Source organism: Protopterus annectens, chromosome 13.part0 (assembly GCF_019279795.1).
Source record: "Protopterus annectens isolate FY-2018-M chromosome 13.part0, PAN1.0, whole genome shotgun sequence".
In the NCBI taxonomy this organism is placed as follows: domain Eukaryota; kingdom Metazoa; phylum Chordata; order Ceratodontiformes; family Protopteridae; genus Protopterus; species Protopterus annectens.
The window spans coordinates 454,605,556-454,621,709 of record NC_056747.1 but is presented as its reverse complement, the minus strand read 5'-3'; positions in this window follow the sequence as shown (position 1 = coordinate 454,621,709).

The window sequence follows — 16,154 nt, the reverse complement described above, 5'->3', positions numbered from 1 at the left end:
GGCAATCACCCAACACAAATGGGTCCTGAATATTGTGTCTCAAGGTTACAGATTCCACTTTCATACTTTACCAAAGCTAAAAGGAATGCCAGACCTGCCACAAAATCAATGGGCAGAGGCACAAAAACAAATTTCAGCCCTCATGAACATGAGAGCTATACAAAAAGTACCACAACAGGAACAAGAACAAGGATTTTACTCAAGACTCTTCCTGGTCCCCAGAAAGGACAAAGCCTGGAGGCCTATACTGGACCTTTCAATTCTGAATACTTACCTGGATATTCCGAAATTCAAAATGTTGACATTACAGCAGCTTCTACCCATGCTGGGCAAGAAGGCTTGGCTTGTTACTGTGGACCTCAAAGAGGCATACCTGCATGTCCCTAGCAGACAAAATTGCAGAAGATACCTCAGATTCAAAGCTGGTACAATGCACTACCAATTCTCTGCACTGCCCTTTGGCTTATCTACTGCGCCCAGGGTCTTCACAAAATGACTGGCACCAGTAATTGCATTTTGCAAACAAAAAGGAATTTAAATATATCCATACCTGGACGACTGCCTCATTCAAGCAGAGACAAAGGATATTCTTCTACAGCATCTGGCGTTTGTGAAAAAGTTGCTAATTTCTCTAGGGTACACAGTAAAAGAAAAGAAGTCAAAACTAGTGCCCTCACAACAGATTACATTCCTGGGTGCCAGCTTAAATGCAATGGCCCAGATGGCTTACCTCACGCAAGACAAACAAGTGCAACTAACTCAATATTTTCAGCTATGACGTCCCATCTCCCTGCAAGAAAAATTCTGCAGGCCCTGGGATTCATGGCATCCTGCATACTACTAATACCATATGCCAGACTGCATATGAGGAAATTACAATGGTACCTAAAAAGTGTTTAGACTCAACATTCTCACAGTCTAGAAGCAGTAATTCCAATGATTCCCTGCCTATAACAGGAGTTTCGATGGTGGGCACAGGCATGTCACCTAAACAAGGGTCAGCCTTTTACCCAACCCACAGCCAGGCAAACTCTAACAACAGATGCTTCGGATTACACCTGGGGAGCACACATGGCAGGAGAATGCATTCAGGGCAAGTGGACCACAGACCAGATGCATCTTCACATCAGTCAAAAAGAGATGTTGGCTGTTCAAAATGCCCTAACAGCTTTCAAGGACCTTCTACATCCAGGAACAAACAAGGGGGCACACATTCTTATCCCCTATGCAGGCAAGCCATGACCTTGTGGAACACAGCTCTAACGTACCAAGTTTACCTGCAAGCACAATTCCTGCCAGGAAAGAAAAATACTCTGGCAGACGACCTAAGCAGAAATATCATGGACCCTCACGAATGGAAATTGAATCCACAAATCGTCAGCATGATAACACAAAAATGGGGATGCCCAGACATAGATCTTTTTGCCTCCCCTCTGAATTGCCAACTACAAAAATTCTGCACAAGGACTTATCACAAACAAGCATGGAAAGTGAATGCTCTTCTGTTCAGCTGGAAAAACCTAAAAGTCTGTGCCTTCCCACTACTGCCTCTCCTTTCAAAGGTACTCCTAAACCCAGACAAGAAAAACCACAGATGATCCTGATTGTTCCAGACTGGCCATGCCAGCACTGGTACCCTATCTTAAGAAACTTGGCTCAGGGCCCACCATGCATTTTGCCCCAAATTCCACACCTTCTGACTCAACAAAACAATCAAATCCTGCACGGTCAGCTCAAAACCCTAAACCTGGCTGCATGGCAGATACTTTAGTCAAACAGGCGACACCTCTCTCTAAAGCTGTTATGGATGTCATTTTAGAGGCCAGGAGGCCTAGCACCAGGAAAGCTTACTCAGAAAAATGGAAGAGATTCTGCGCCTGTAACCAGGCTCACAGCCTTGACCCTCTTGTTCCAAACATTCCTCAGATTTTACAATACTTAACTGAGATGCTGGACAGAGGCCTATCCTTTTCATCAATTAAGATCCAAGCCTCTGCCATTTCTGCACATTACAGCACAGATCCTCCTTTATTCTCTCATCCCTTGCTAAAGCAGTACCATAGAGGGGCTAAAAACATAAGACCGCCCCGGAGAGCACCAACACCAACTTGGGACCTCAATTTCGTTTTGGAAAAACTGACCCTACCACCTTTCCAGCCAGCCAATACAACCGATCTAAAATTTTTATCATGGAAAACAGCTCTGCTCCTGGCAGTAACTTCAGCACGAAGAGTCTCAGAGCTACAGGCATTAATGGCAGTGGAACCTTTTATAATTTGTCATCAGGACAGGGTATCTTTAAGGACAAACCCTACCTTCATGCCAAAGGTGGTTTCTAGTGTGGCTCTTAACCAAACCATCCATTTGCCTACTTTTTATCCAAACCCCCAAAATAAAGGGGATAAACTTCTGCATACTTTGGACATACACAGGCAGCTATACTTCTACGTGGACAAAACAAAAGCTTTCAGGAAAACTGATCAACTGTTTGTAGCATATGCTGCAGGATCACAAGGCAAGGCTATCTCAAAGTAGACTATGTCCAAATGGATAGGACACTGTATTCAGTACTGCTACACACAGCATGGAAATCCAGTCCCTAATAACACTAGGTCTCATTCCACCAGAGCAACAGCCACTTCAACAGCCTTTCTCAGAGGAGTACCTACCAAAGAAATTTTGGAGGCTGCAACTTGGAGTTCAGTGCACACCTTCACCAAGCGTTACAACCTGCCTCTACTCTAAATCCAGAGCAGGATTTGCCACTGCAGTTCTGCAGGGCCTCTTAGCCAATCCTAACTCTTTATAGACCAGCCACCCAACCTTAGCTTTGGGATTCTACCCAAGTGTGATGATTGCAGCAGTGTAACACGATGAACATAGTACAGTTTTGTACCTACCATAAATGTAGATGTTCAAGTGTTCACACTGCTGCAGTCCAGGTTACCCTCCCTCCATCCCCTCTGAGCTAGCTGGACTTATCTATACTTTTCTATCCTATACAACCTTTGGGGTGTATTTGCTGGTAACTGAAGGTATTGTTTTTATTTTTTATGTATATTTTTGATTAGCAATATGTATTGCCTACCCACATGGAGACACCGAACATCTGGGGCAAGAAAAACTGAAGAAAATGGCATTGGATGCATATTATATACCCCCTGGCACACTGACATCAGGGAAGAAGCGACAGCAACCAAAGCCGAACCAAGACTTTGGAACTCTGGCCAACTGCGGGACCGCCTGACGGCAGGATAACCCAAGTGTGATGACTGCAGCTGTGTGAACACTTGAACATCTACATTTATGATAGGTACAAAATACTTTCTTACCTCTGGGACAATTGCGATTCAAACAGACAACATATCAGTTATGTGGTACATCAACAAACAAGTGGGAACCAGATCTTTCCCTGTCGTCTCGAGAAGCGCTCAAGGTCTGGCAGTGGGCTATCTCTTGTGACCGCTTTCTTTTAACGACGCACATCCCAGGGAGATCCAACATGATTGCGGACAAACTGAGCAGATGCATTCTTTCACATGAGTGGTCCCTCAACGAGAAAGTGGCAGATGAGATTTTCCATCATTGGGGCCAGCCATGCCGCGATCCTTGTCTCTCCCCTGAATAAGTGCAGCAACTACTTTGCCTTAATTCCCCCACTGGGGCAGTCAATGAGGGATGCTTAACTTCACGATTGCCCCCCGGCCTCCTTTATGCCTTCCTGCCAACCCCAATGATTCCAAAATTTCTGTAGAAAGCTGCCAGGTCAAAGAGCACAGTGATCCTCATTGGCTCCTATTGATCTCGACAAATTTGGTTTCTCTTCCTATGGCCTCACCTGGTTCAACCACCTTGCAACCTAGATTTGACTTCAGACCTCCTGTCTCCCCCAATGGGCATGTCACACCCAGATATACCAGACCTCAAGCTGACTGCTTGACTTCTCCAGTTCCCTTAGTAGCCAGACAATCTATGCTTTCACCACCTGTCCAGCATATAATTTTGTCTTCCCATAAACTCTTGACAAGGAAAACATATTCAAGTAAATGGAAAAGGTTTGCCCTTTGGGCTAAACAACATAATCTTGACCTGTTTTCAGCTCCCATTAATCACATTTTAGATTTTCTTGCACACCTTTTTCAAAACTGTGCCAATACCTCAACTGTTAGCTAGCAGCAGTTTCAAATTACCGTACAGGATTGAAGAGGCACATCCATAGCTTCTCACAAATTGAGCAAGGCAGTCTTAAAATTAACCCTTAAAGCCTCCTTTTAAAGACCCTGTACTTCCATGGGACTTGAATTTTTGATGCTTCATTATCTCACACAATCTCCCTTTGAACCAGCAGCTACATGTGACCTTAAATGTCTTTCATGGAAAACAATTTTCTTGGTTAACATTACTTCTGCAAGAAGAATTTCTGAGATCCAAGAACTGTCTTCTAAACCTCCTTACTTGCTTTTCTACAAAGGTAGAGTGACCTTATGTACCAACCCATCCTTTCTTCCAAAGGTGGTGTCAGAATCCAACATCAATAGTACTTTCAATTTGCCAGTGTTTTTTTCCTAAATTTACCAACAAAGGAAGAATGTCTTACATTTACTGGATATTCATAGACAATTGTAAATGTCCTTCTATTCCTATGTTGCAGTATTCTTGGTGTGGGATTTCCTGCCTTCAGGTGACTCGTATGTCGGCTCCTATAAAAAAGCTTCAGCTTGGCTGTTGCAGCTGCGTGGGACGTTATATGTAGGGCCATAAACCAGGGACCTTAAATGTTACGTCTGCACGCACAATCCTCAGAACTTTTCAGACGCAGATGACTTTGCATCATACGATCGCTCTCCAGATGTCGGATCGATTATAGATAAGTAACCCATTGGGTTTTTTGCATTTCTAATTTTTACAGATCTTTCACATTGCTTAGGCTTGGTTGTTATAGCTTTCAGCTGATGTCAGGGAAAAAGGGAAAGTGCCATTGCAGGCACCAAATTCCCCATAAGGACACCCATGACAAATACGTTTTGTGCTTAGGCTGGGAAAGCGATCATGACTCCTGCCCTATTTGTAAATCTTTTGTGCCCAAGACCTTACATAGCCATCTTGCAGCCTTAAACCTTTACTTAGAAAACCAACGCTTCAAACGGCTGGCTCTCAGGATGGATCCCACTTCGGAGGCCGCCCAAGAACCTCCGTGAAAGAAGGCCAAGATGCCTAGGCCTTCATCGCCCACTGCTTCGCATGCGGATTCCCTGCCAACTACAGATGTAGCAGTTGAGCACTCTGTTGATCCGTTGGCTCCATCATCCTCCCTCGTGGAGGCCGCTGCACAGCCGACGTCTGGCACGGCCTCGGAGCTTTCTCAGACACCAACACCTGTTGATGTAGAGGGGGAACCAGATTTGGTGGTTCCTTCGACCGGAATACAGACCTTGGATACAGCCGCTGCCAAACCCAACTCTAGACAGACTCCAACCAAAAAGAAGCAGAAAACAAAACACATTACACCTGGTTCTGAAGCCCGTCCAGACTGGGAGGCCTTTATCTCTTCTCTTATGCAGGCATTTATGGCCCTTAGGCCTTCTGCCTCACCCACAACTATGTTGCCTCTGTTAAGCCCTAGGCCTACCTCTTCTTCTTCTTCTATTCCCATGGCTCCCCTACTAGAGGAAGAAGAAGAACATGAATCTACCTGCACTTCCTCCAATTAATCCATCTCTTATACATCCCAGATTGTTTCTCCCAAGGAATACTACTCTCCTGATGAGGAGTCTGTGGAAGGGGATTCTCCACCTGAAGACATTACATCTAGTCCCCCTCCCCTTCAGCTGTACCCCCTGTTCTTCCTGGATACTTGGGTGCCTTTACTGCAGCCTCTAGAACTCTTCACTCACAGCTTCCTGCACCTAAATGCCCAGACCGCTTCTACAAGGTGCCAGAGGAACAACAATTCCTCATAAAGCCACCCTTAGCAGACCCAGCAGTGATTGCCACTGCCCCTGATAAACAGTCTAGGTTGTTACCTTCTAAAACAGATATCTCCTCCAAATTGTCCTTAGCACTACAGCCCCTCACTGACTCTCTTCAAGAGAAATCTTGATGAGTGGATGGGAGATCATAAGTTTACCCCAGGGGTCACATCTGTGTCACTGCTAGACAGGGGCACAGTAAACTAATTCTATTATATAAGGGGACCTTCATTGTGTCACTACTAGACAGAGGCACAGTATTCTAAATTTATTCTGTACATTTTTGTACCATTTCATGGGGTGGCAAAAGCCACATCACTATGGCTAGGCTTACAAATGCCCCAGGGCAGATAGCCTAGTACTAAACTATGAAACATATGGCTAGACACTCTATAAGATGCAGCTACGATGCTGCAGAAACTTCTGCTTGCTCTGCAGCATCAGCATCTGTCCTAAGGAGATATTCCTGGCTTAGACTACAGAATCTGCCAGAGGACGTCCAGTCCAAAATCTTGGATGCCTCCCTGGATCACAACTTCCTCTTTGGAAAGCAATCTGCAGACCTATTTAAGAATCTGCAAGAAAAAAGCAAAGAACTACAGGATATTAAACATCTACTGGTATCCCTTATATCCACATTTTACAGGAACTACTTGGCTTAAGACTACCTTTGTTAAGTGTAACCCGCATTCTGCTGCCTCCTCCTCCAGACCCAGAAGAGGAGCTAGAAGACATTCCTCATCCAGGCCCACTGACCCACCTCCTCAGCCTTGACAACCCTTTCAGGACAGGGGAGGTCCTAATAATTCAAAAAACACCAAGGCAAAAAGAAAATTGAAAAAACACAATTTCACCAGCATTTCCTAATAATTCCTGACTGCCTTGCTCATCTTCCTCTCTCAACTCACCTTACCCACTGTATTCCCTTCTGGCAGAAAATTACCACAGACCATTGGGTATTAACCATTATTCAAAAAGGATACTTTCTATCCTAGAAACAAATTCCCCCCTGGAAGGGCATTCCACCCCCCCAAAAATAAATGCCATCTCCTACCACAAATTGTCAGACTTGCAACAACAAGGCACAATAGAGCCTGATCCCACAGGACAAGAAGGAAAGGGATTATATTCCCATCTGTTCCTGTTCCCTCGAAAGGACGGTCCCTAGAGACCCATTTTGGATCTCTCCTTCCTAAACCTTTACCTGCAGGTACCATCCTTCAAAATACTGTCACTTCCCACTCTCTTACCCCTCATACCCTCAAATGCTTTCATGGTCACCTTAGACCTAAAAGATGCTTACCTGCACATTCCCATCAGGGCCTCACAGAGACGTTTCCTGCATTTCTCTGGCCCATCCTTGCACTTCCAATTTATGGCCTTGCCCTTTTGCTTATCCACTGCCGCAAGAGTGTTTACAAAGTGCCTAGCTCCAGCCATTGCCTTTTGTAGGACCCAAGGAATTCAGGTTTACCCATATCTGGATGACATCCTTATCCTAGCACAGTCAGAAGATTCCCTCTTAAGACATTTTCACTTCACTATGTCCCTACTGCAAAGTCTAGGGTTCATCACAAACCTCAAGAAGTCCTCCTTGAACCCAGACAGGGAGAAGATATTCCTAGGTTGCAAAATCAATACAAAATAAATGAAAGCCTGTCTCCCACAAGACAAGGTTCTATCTCTAACTTCCCACTTCCAGGAAGTCTTGCTCTCCCAGACTGTCACTGCAAGGCAATTCCTTCAACTCCTGGGAGTGATGGCAGCAAACATTCCCATGCTACCATTGGCCAGCATGCATATGCGAAAACTGCAATGGTACCTCAAAAATATCTAGTCACAACACCAGAGTCACTTGGAACAAGTTATCCCCCTGCTTCCCTGTTTAAAGAATGAAATATTTTGGTGGATCCACCAAGTACAACTAAACTCGGGACTTCCACTACAGCCCCCTCAACCCACACACGTATTGCATACAGATGCCGCAGATTCTGGGGAGCCACCCTGCACTCTTACAGAGTCCAAGCTCAGTGGCAACCTCCCATGAAAACCAAACACATCAATGTAAGGGAGATAACAGCAGTTTTTTTAGCTCTACAGACCTTCATACTCCTACTGCTACCAGGTCCTCTTCTGGTAGTGATGGACAATACAACTGTAATGTGGTACATCAACAAACAGGGAGGTACCAAGGCATACCAATTGTGCAGGCTAGCCCTACTAATTTGGGACCTAGCATCCCAGCACAACTTATCCCTGCAAGCCAGTTACATCCTTTTGCAGGACAATAAGCAAGCAGACCTCCTCAGGAGAACATCCTGTCCACAACACGAATAGATGCTGGACAGGACGGCCTTCCTAGATGTGTTTTAAAATCACCTAGACCCTCTTGGTGCACGCATCATCTCCATTAAGCGGTCCTGTGGTCTAGCTGCTCGTCGCGCCTCCCGTCTATTACCCGAGGGCTCCCACTCTATCCTGCCCAGGAAAGCCTCTAATAACCCACTAATTGCAACTATGGGTTCTCAGTAACCACTGGAAAGATCACCACCTCCAAGTATCCTGTGAAGGCGCCATACACTCAAGGTGCTTGTCGGAGTGATTATCCCCCTATAGAAATACATCAATTTTATTACCCGAGGGCTCACACTCTATCCTGCCCAGGAAAGCCTCTAATAACCCACTAATTGCAACTATGGACTCTCAGAAAGCACTGGAAAGATCACCACCTCCAAGTATCCTGTGAAGATGCCATACCCTCAAGGTGCCCTTCGGAGCGATTATTCCCCTATAGAAATACATCAGTTCTATTACCTGAGGGCTCCCACTCTTTCCTGCCCAGGAAAGCCTCTAATAACCCACTAATTGCAACTATAGGCTCTCAGCAACCACTGGAAAGATCACCACCTCCAAGTACCCTGTGAAGACGCCATACCCTCAAGGTGCCCGTCGGAGTGATTATCCCCCTACAGAAATGCATTAGTGTATGTAGCCTAATACTATTGTAAATATTATTTTTTAACAGTAGTTAAGTGTTAGGTATTTCACTCTGCTAGCATGTGATAGCCACCGACCGCACATATGCCCAGCCCATCCCATAGTTTCTACAAATATTTTTCTTAAACCCTTAACTAACTAATGTTGCTGACATTCCTACAATAGCCACTAGGTAGTACTCTATACCAGGACTAGATGGATAATTTGAAACTCTCAAATAAAATACTGTTGGACCTTTTCTTCAAGCTCTCCTACCCAGTTTCTATCCCTATACTCTCCTAACTCACCCAGTATATCCTTTACCCTGTACATGTTACTGTAATAGCTGGTTTTACATTGCTAGCTCACTATTGAAACACTTACCTCGTAGCTGTAATCCTTTACAGCTATGGATTTTTTCTCACTGTGGCTTGTTCATCATTGGGCTCACTCCGCTACCCTACCCCCAAACCCCACCCCCCAGTGCACCTCACCTTATACTTCCATAGCCACACTCCCAACCCTCATCAACCAATTAGCCCACTCCATTTCTCATTATCAATTAACAATTTGGGCTCCTTTTTGTTAACCTTAACTGTTCAGCTGATATTCCCTTTAACAGCCCCACCCACTTAACTGGCCTTCATTACTTTCAAATAGCCTAGTCTCCACTACCCTATACACCTCACTGTGTGTAGCCCCTGCTGGTCAACACACCTTAACATTCTCCTCCTGTCCATAGGGCTTACCTCTCTACTGATATCTCATGGCCTAACTTGCTATGAATCCCTAACCTTTGCTAGATTTCAACATCCCCTAAGACAAACAAGCCCACTCTCGCTTATAGCTTCTCAAACACACAGTAACATAACATCCTCTTCATCCTACCTTCTACCACAGTTTCATAGACTAACCCATATTAAATATCCCCAAATGAGAAAAAGAGACCCTATTTCTGTAAACTCGTCAAGCTTTCATATAATCCTCATAACATGGTGACATCCATCCAAACCCAGGTCCTAACATTACCACCCCTGATACTTCATCAGCCAATACTACCACTCCTCTTACCCCCCAAAAAGCCCAAACTCTCTACTTATAGATCACCTCAGTATACGTAGTGTAAATAATAAAATTACCCAACTTCACGCCCTATTAGACACCTATTCTTTTGACGTCTTATGCCTTACTGAAACTTGGCTTAAACCCACAACTAAAGGCAATGACATAGTCCCACCAGGTTATAACATACTGAGACTTGACCATCTGAATAAAAAGGGTAGTAGGGTGACAATACTGTTCAAATCTGAATTGATCCACCACCACCTAATAATGCAGAGATTCTAACCTCTAAGCTCCAAATTAATACAAATAAATCCATATACATCATTTGCTGTTATATCTCCCCTGGTAATAACATCAGTACTTTTGAAAATACCCTTAGCTGGCTCTTCATGTCCCTCCCACAAGAAACCATACTCCTTGGTGATTTTAATATTGACTGGAATGGCTGTTCCTCTGCCAATCCAACTACTCCTATAAACCTTTTTGGCTTCTATCAAACCATTACCTTCCCTACCAGAACCCACAAACCTAGCAAGAAATGAACCACCTTAGACTGGATACTAGTTAATAGTAACCCCTTCGCTTATAAAACAGGTAAACTTCCTGATGACATAAGTGACCATTCTCTTACCTTCATTTCTAGACAAAAGACCTACATTCCCAATCAAAAACATTTAGAACTACCAGAAACAAGAACAATCTCAACCCAGTAAACTTCTAAGCAGAGCTGAAAGCTTGCAATTGGTCTCCCCTAAAATACCTACCTCTTGACAAAGTAGTTTCATTCTTTAACAATAAATTTTTGCAAATCCTAGATCACTATGCTCCAACTCGCACTACTAGAATTAAAAACAGACCGGCTCCTTGGCTCTGTAAGGACACAAGGCATAACATTAGACTAAGAAATAAACTCTGGTCCAAATGGAGGAAAACTAAAAACCCAGTTGAATACCTAAACTTTAGACAGCTTCATAATACCACAAAAAATCTATATTCCTTGGCAAAAAAAACTACTACTGCAAAATCCAACAGACCCAGCAGCAAAATCCACAAAAATTCTGGTCAGGAATCAACAAACTGTTCCATCCAGGACAGTCCAAAACACCTACCCCTTCTAACTTAACTCAAACTTCTCCCAACCAAATTGCTGACACCTTTAATAAATTTTTATCTGAAACTGTCTAATCACTAGCAAATACCTTACCACCATAGAATCACCCTTACTAACCAATTTGCCCCAGACATTTAATCTCCAGCATGTTCCAACATCTCTCATACACTCCCTACTTCTTAAATTTAAACCATGTACACCATCAGCTGACCTCCTCCCAGCTGAATATCTGCAAATTGCAGCTGGTGTACTTTCCTACCCTATTTCCATCTTAATAAACAGAACCATTTCTGAATCCTACATCCCATCCATCTGGAACATATCTCACATATTATCCCTTTGCATAAGGAAGGTAACTCAAATGAACTCTCAAACTTCTGCCCCATAGCCCTTCTCTCTCCATTAGCAAAAAGTATGGAGAGATGTATCCACCGTCAACTACTGCATCATCTCCTTCAAAATAACCTACTAGTGGACTGCCAACATGGGTTCAGGCCATTCCATAGTACTACAACTGCACTCCTATCCTTTTCTGACTGCATTAATAAAAATAGGAATACTAACCTGCTTTCTTCTGCTCCCTTCATAGAACTCTCTAAGGCCTTTGATATGGTTAACCACCAACTATTGTCGGATATACTTAAATCATTTCACTTGATTCTCAAGTATTAAAATGGTTCCAATCCTACCTGGAAAACAGAAAACAAGCAGTCCTGTGGGACAATACCTTATCCTCTCAGCTTCCAATCACCCTTGAGGTCCCACAAGGATCTATTCTAGGACCACTCCTTTTCACTATTTTCATTAATCTGAAAATCTCCTTACCCCAAACTACCTGCATATAACATGCCAACGATTCGACACTGATGTGTGCCGCATCCTCTCCGGCAGAACTCCAAACCAGTACACAAAAAGTCTTTACCTTAGTAGAAAACTGGTTCCATCAACAATGTCTCCTCCTTAACCAAAACAAAAACTAAATTATTACTGTTTACTTCCACACAGAAGTCCCCCCTATCAATTTCATAGTTACATCAAATAATGGTACAGAAATTGCTCCCAACACTACCACCAAACTCCTGGGTGTAACAGTAGATAACAATCTTAACTTTGACACGCACATTAATTTAACTTTTAAATCAGTTAATAGAAAACTTGGATTCCTTTATAGAATCAAACCCTTTCTCACAGCCTCAGCTAAGATTCCTTTTGCCCAAACCCACCTCATTTCCACCCTTCTCTGCACCTCCCCTAGTTGTACTAACCTATCCAAAAGCAATCTGAATAAACTGGCAACCTCCTACAACATAGCCAGATTTGCCACCAGGGCCCCTTTTCGAACCCACCATTGCCATAATCTTAAAATCCTGGGATGGCTGGAAGTACAAAACCAACTACTTTTCCAGCAACTAATTTTTATCCACAAGATCTTACATCATCCTACAAATACTCCCATAGTCTGTAACCTCTTCAATACCTATAAAAATCTTCCAACCCTAAGATCTGCTAAGAAGCTACAAGTAGCCACCATAAAACCCAGCAACAAATCCGGGGACTGCCTGTTCTCTAATGCTGTTGGTAGTACTTGGAACAAACTTCCAAGTGAAATAACATCCCTTACATCCACCCATCTTTTTCAAGAAACAGTTGAGAATCTTCATTAAAGTAACCACACCAAAAGGTTCAGTATCCAAACAATTTGAAGAAAGCAGGATCCGGTACAATGAAGGCTGTCCAAAATAGAAAGCAAGCAGTCCACCGAAGTAGATTAACAAAAGATTTATTGTCCCAAAAATAAAAAAACAATTCCAAATCCAACACGACTAAGTTTCAAATAAAACAAAATATAAATAATTCCATATGTCAGTTGCTAAGCGCTTTCGTCTCCACATCCGGCTCCACATCTGCTTTCTTCAAATCTTCATTAATCTGCCCTTGCTCCAGTCCTGACTGATATTATTCTCCCCTTGTCTCAATGCTTCTCAACTAAAAACAATTTATTTCTGATACTTTTCTCTCCTCTACTAGCTTTGTTGGAACAATTTTTTTTACCTCCTTACTGCGCTGTGTAAATTCATGTACATAAAATGTTTTTCTTGTAATACAAATGTCTAATAACAAAATGTCTTCCTATTTGTAACCTTATAACGGCTGCTACAACATATGCTAATTGGTTACATATGGATGTAATTGTATTTTTCAGTATTTTTTTTTACTCTATGTATGATATTTTTTCTCGGAGCTTTTCTCATCGGGCCCCTACTGAAAATGAACATATGTACAGTTAGACTAGCCCGGTCAACAAATGTAAAATAAATAAATAAATAGTCCACTGGTAGGGTACTCCACAAATAGACCTGTTTGCCTCCCCCCCCCCCCCCAGAACAGGCAGCTGCAGACCTTCTGCACAAAGACTTACTCCCCCCAAGCCTGGAGAGTAGACGCCTTCAGTTTCACCTGGGAGGGGAAGTTCCTTTACGCCTTCCCTCTGATTCAGAAAGTCCTTCTGAAAATCAGGAAGGACAAACCAAAAATCTTGCTAGTGACTCCCTACTGGCCAAGACAGCACTGGTTCCCCCTTCTACACAATTTAGCCAAGGGCAGTCACTGCAAGTTACCCCACAAGGTGGACCTTCTGACACAAGACAAAGGAATTCTCCTACACTTGCAAATGCTATCCCTGACTCTGTGGGTGAAAATTACTAACCCTATTCAGACACCACTACTCAGAGGATGTGCTATCAGTCCTGAGGGAGGCCAGGAAACCCACTACTAGAAAATCATACATTGTTAAATGGGGAAGATTTACTCCATGGTGTCTGGGACAGGGAAGGGACTCTTAAGAGGCTGACACACCCTAGTCCTCTCATATGTGTCAACTTATAAATGGTGGATTTTCCTATTCTTCAGAGAAAGTGTACTTCTCCACATTATCAGCCTGCTTACCTCTGGAGCCTCCTTTGTTAGCCAGGCTACATGTTAAACTTTTCCTTAAAGGGGTCTTAAACATCAGACCACCTAAGAAGCCTATCCCTCCTCCATGGGACCTGAACTTCATCCTGGAAAAATGTACCCAACTCCCCTTCAAGCCGACTAATACAGCCTCTCTACAGTTTTGTACTTGGAAAACAGTACTGTTAGTGGCTATTACCTCTGCCAGAAGTGATTCCGAGCTACAGGCCTTAATGGCATGCTCACCTTACACCATTTGTCATCAGAACAGGGTCACACTGAGAACTAACCCCTCCTTCATGCCCAAGGTAGTCAATGACTTATCTCTAAATCAATCCATTCACCTACCCAATTTTTTCTCCTCTCCCAATAACCAAGGAGAGAGAATACTCCACTCCCTAGATGTCCACAGGCAACTGAGATTTTACCTGGACAAGACTAAAGACTTTAGGAAATCCAAACAACTCTTTGTATCTTTCCACCCCATAGCATTGGGCAAGGCAGTCACCAAACAGACCATTGCATCCTGGATTAGAAAGGCAATCTGTTTCTGCTACTCACACCACTGAAAACCTCCTACAGTTGGGGTTAACGCACACTCCACAAGAGCAGTGGCCACTTCCAAGGCCTTCCAAAAAGGCATGGACACAGCTTCTGTTATGGAAGCAGCTACATAGTCCATTATCCACACTTTCACCAAACATTACAAATTGGACCAAATCTCCAACACACGTGCAGGATTTGCCAGGGAAATCCTACGAGGTACTCTCCCACATCAAGAATACTGCAACATAGGAATAGAAGGACATAGAATAGTTGTGTAAAATCTTAGCATACACATAGATGTCCTTCTCTTCCATGTTGCAGTATTCCTTCCCACCCACCATTCCCCCTCACAGACTCTACCAGTCTAATTGTTCCCTGATACCTCTCTCCATTATGGAAGAGACCCAGTACCTTTTGCATGTCACCTTTGGTAGCCTGTCCTGTTCGGCCATCTACTTTACCTGCTTGGCTTCAAGTTCTGAGGATTGTGCGTGCAAACGTCACATTTAAGGTCCCTGGTTTATGGCCCTACGTGTGATGTCCCACGCAGCTGCAACAGTCAAGCTGAAGCTTTTGTATAGAAGATGACGTATGAGTCACCTGAAGGCAGGAAATCCCACACCAAGAATTCTGCAAGATGGAAGAGAAGGACATCTATGGTTATGGTAAGATTTTACACAACTATTCTTTCTGTCTGCATAGAACAGAAAAAAATCAGGAAAACAGACCCCAACTATTTATCTCCTTCTGTGGACCAAAATTGGGAAAATCGATTTCCAAAGTTACCCTATCAAAGTGGCTGACAAATTGCATCACCTTTGTCTATGCTAAATTGAGCATTTCTCTTACACATCCATTGAAAGCACACTCCACTAGATCCATGGATACATCCACATTTTTTCAGTCAAGAATGCCTGTGAATGGTATTTGTGCACCAGCAGATGTTCATGTTTCACTGTTGCAGTCATCACACTTGAGTTATCTGCCTGCAGGTAGCCCGAATACCAGAGTCTTGGGATTTCTGCGTCGGATGCTGTTGCCTCTTTCATGATGTCAGGTCATCAAGGGTGTAAAACATGCAGCTCATGCCATTACATCAGTCTTTCTTGCCATGAAGGACCCCGAAGCAGAAGCAGTTCTCAAGTGCCGGTCAGCCGCTACCTGAAATTTTCATTTTTCAAGTTTCAAACCTGAAGTCTTCTAAAACTTTTTACCCCATTGGGGATCCTTTTTTCTTGCTCTAACTGATGTCAGAAAAAGTTAACAATTGTCTTGCCCATGGAAAGCAAATACCTCACAGAGATTTTCATTCTTACTGCGTCACTTGTTTACGCCCTGACCACGATGTCCCTCGCTGTCGGTTTTGTGCCTTGTTTAACGCCCAAACTATTCATCATTGGGCTGTCTTTGTCACTAAATTCTTTTGCTCTCGTTCTTCGTATTGCGAAATGGCTTCGATAAGCCACCCAATTACCGATCTTTCAAAAAAAGTAAGGATAAAGACAGAGACAGACCGCATATGTCCAAAACTGCCG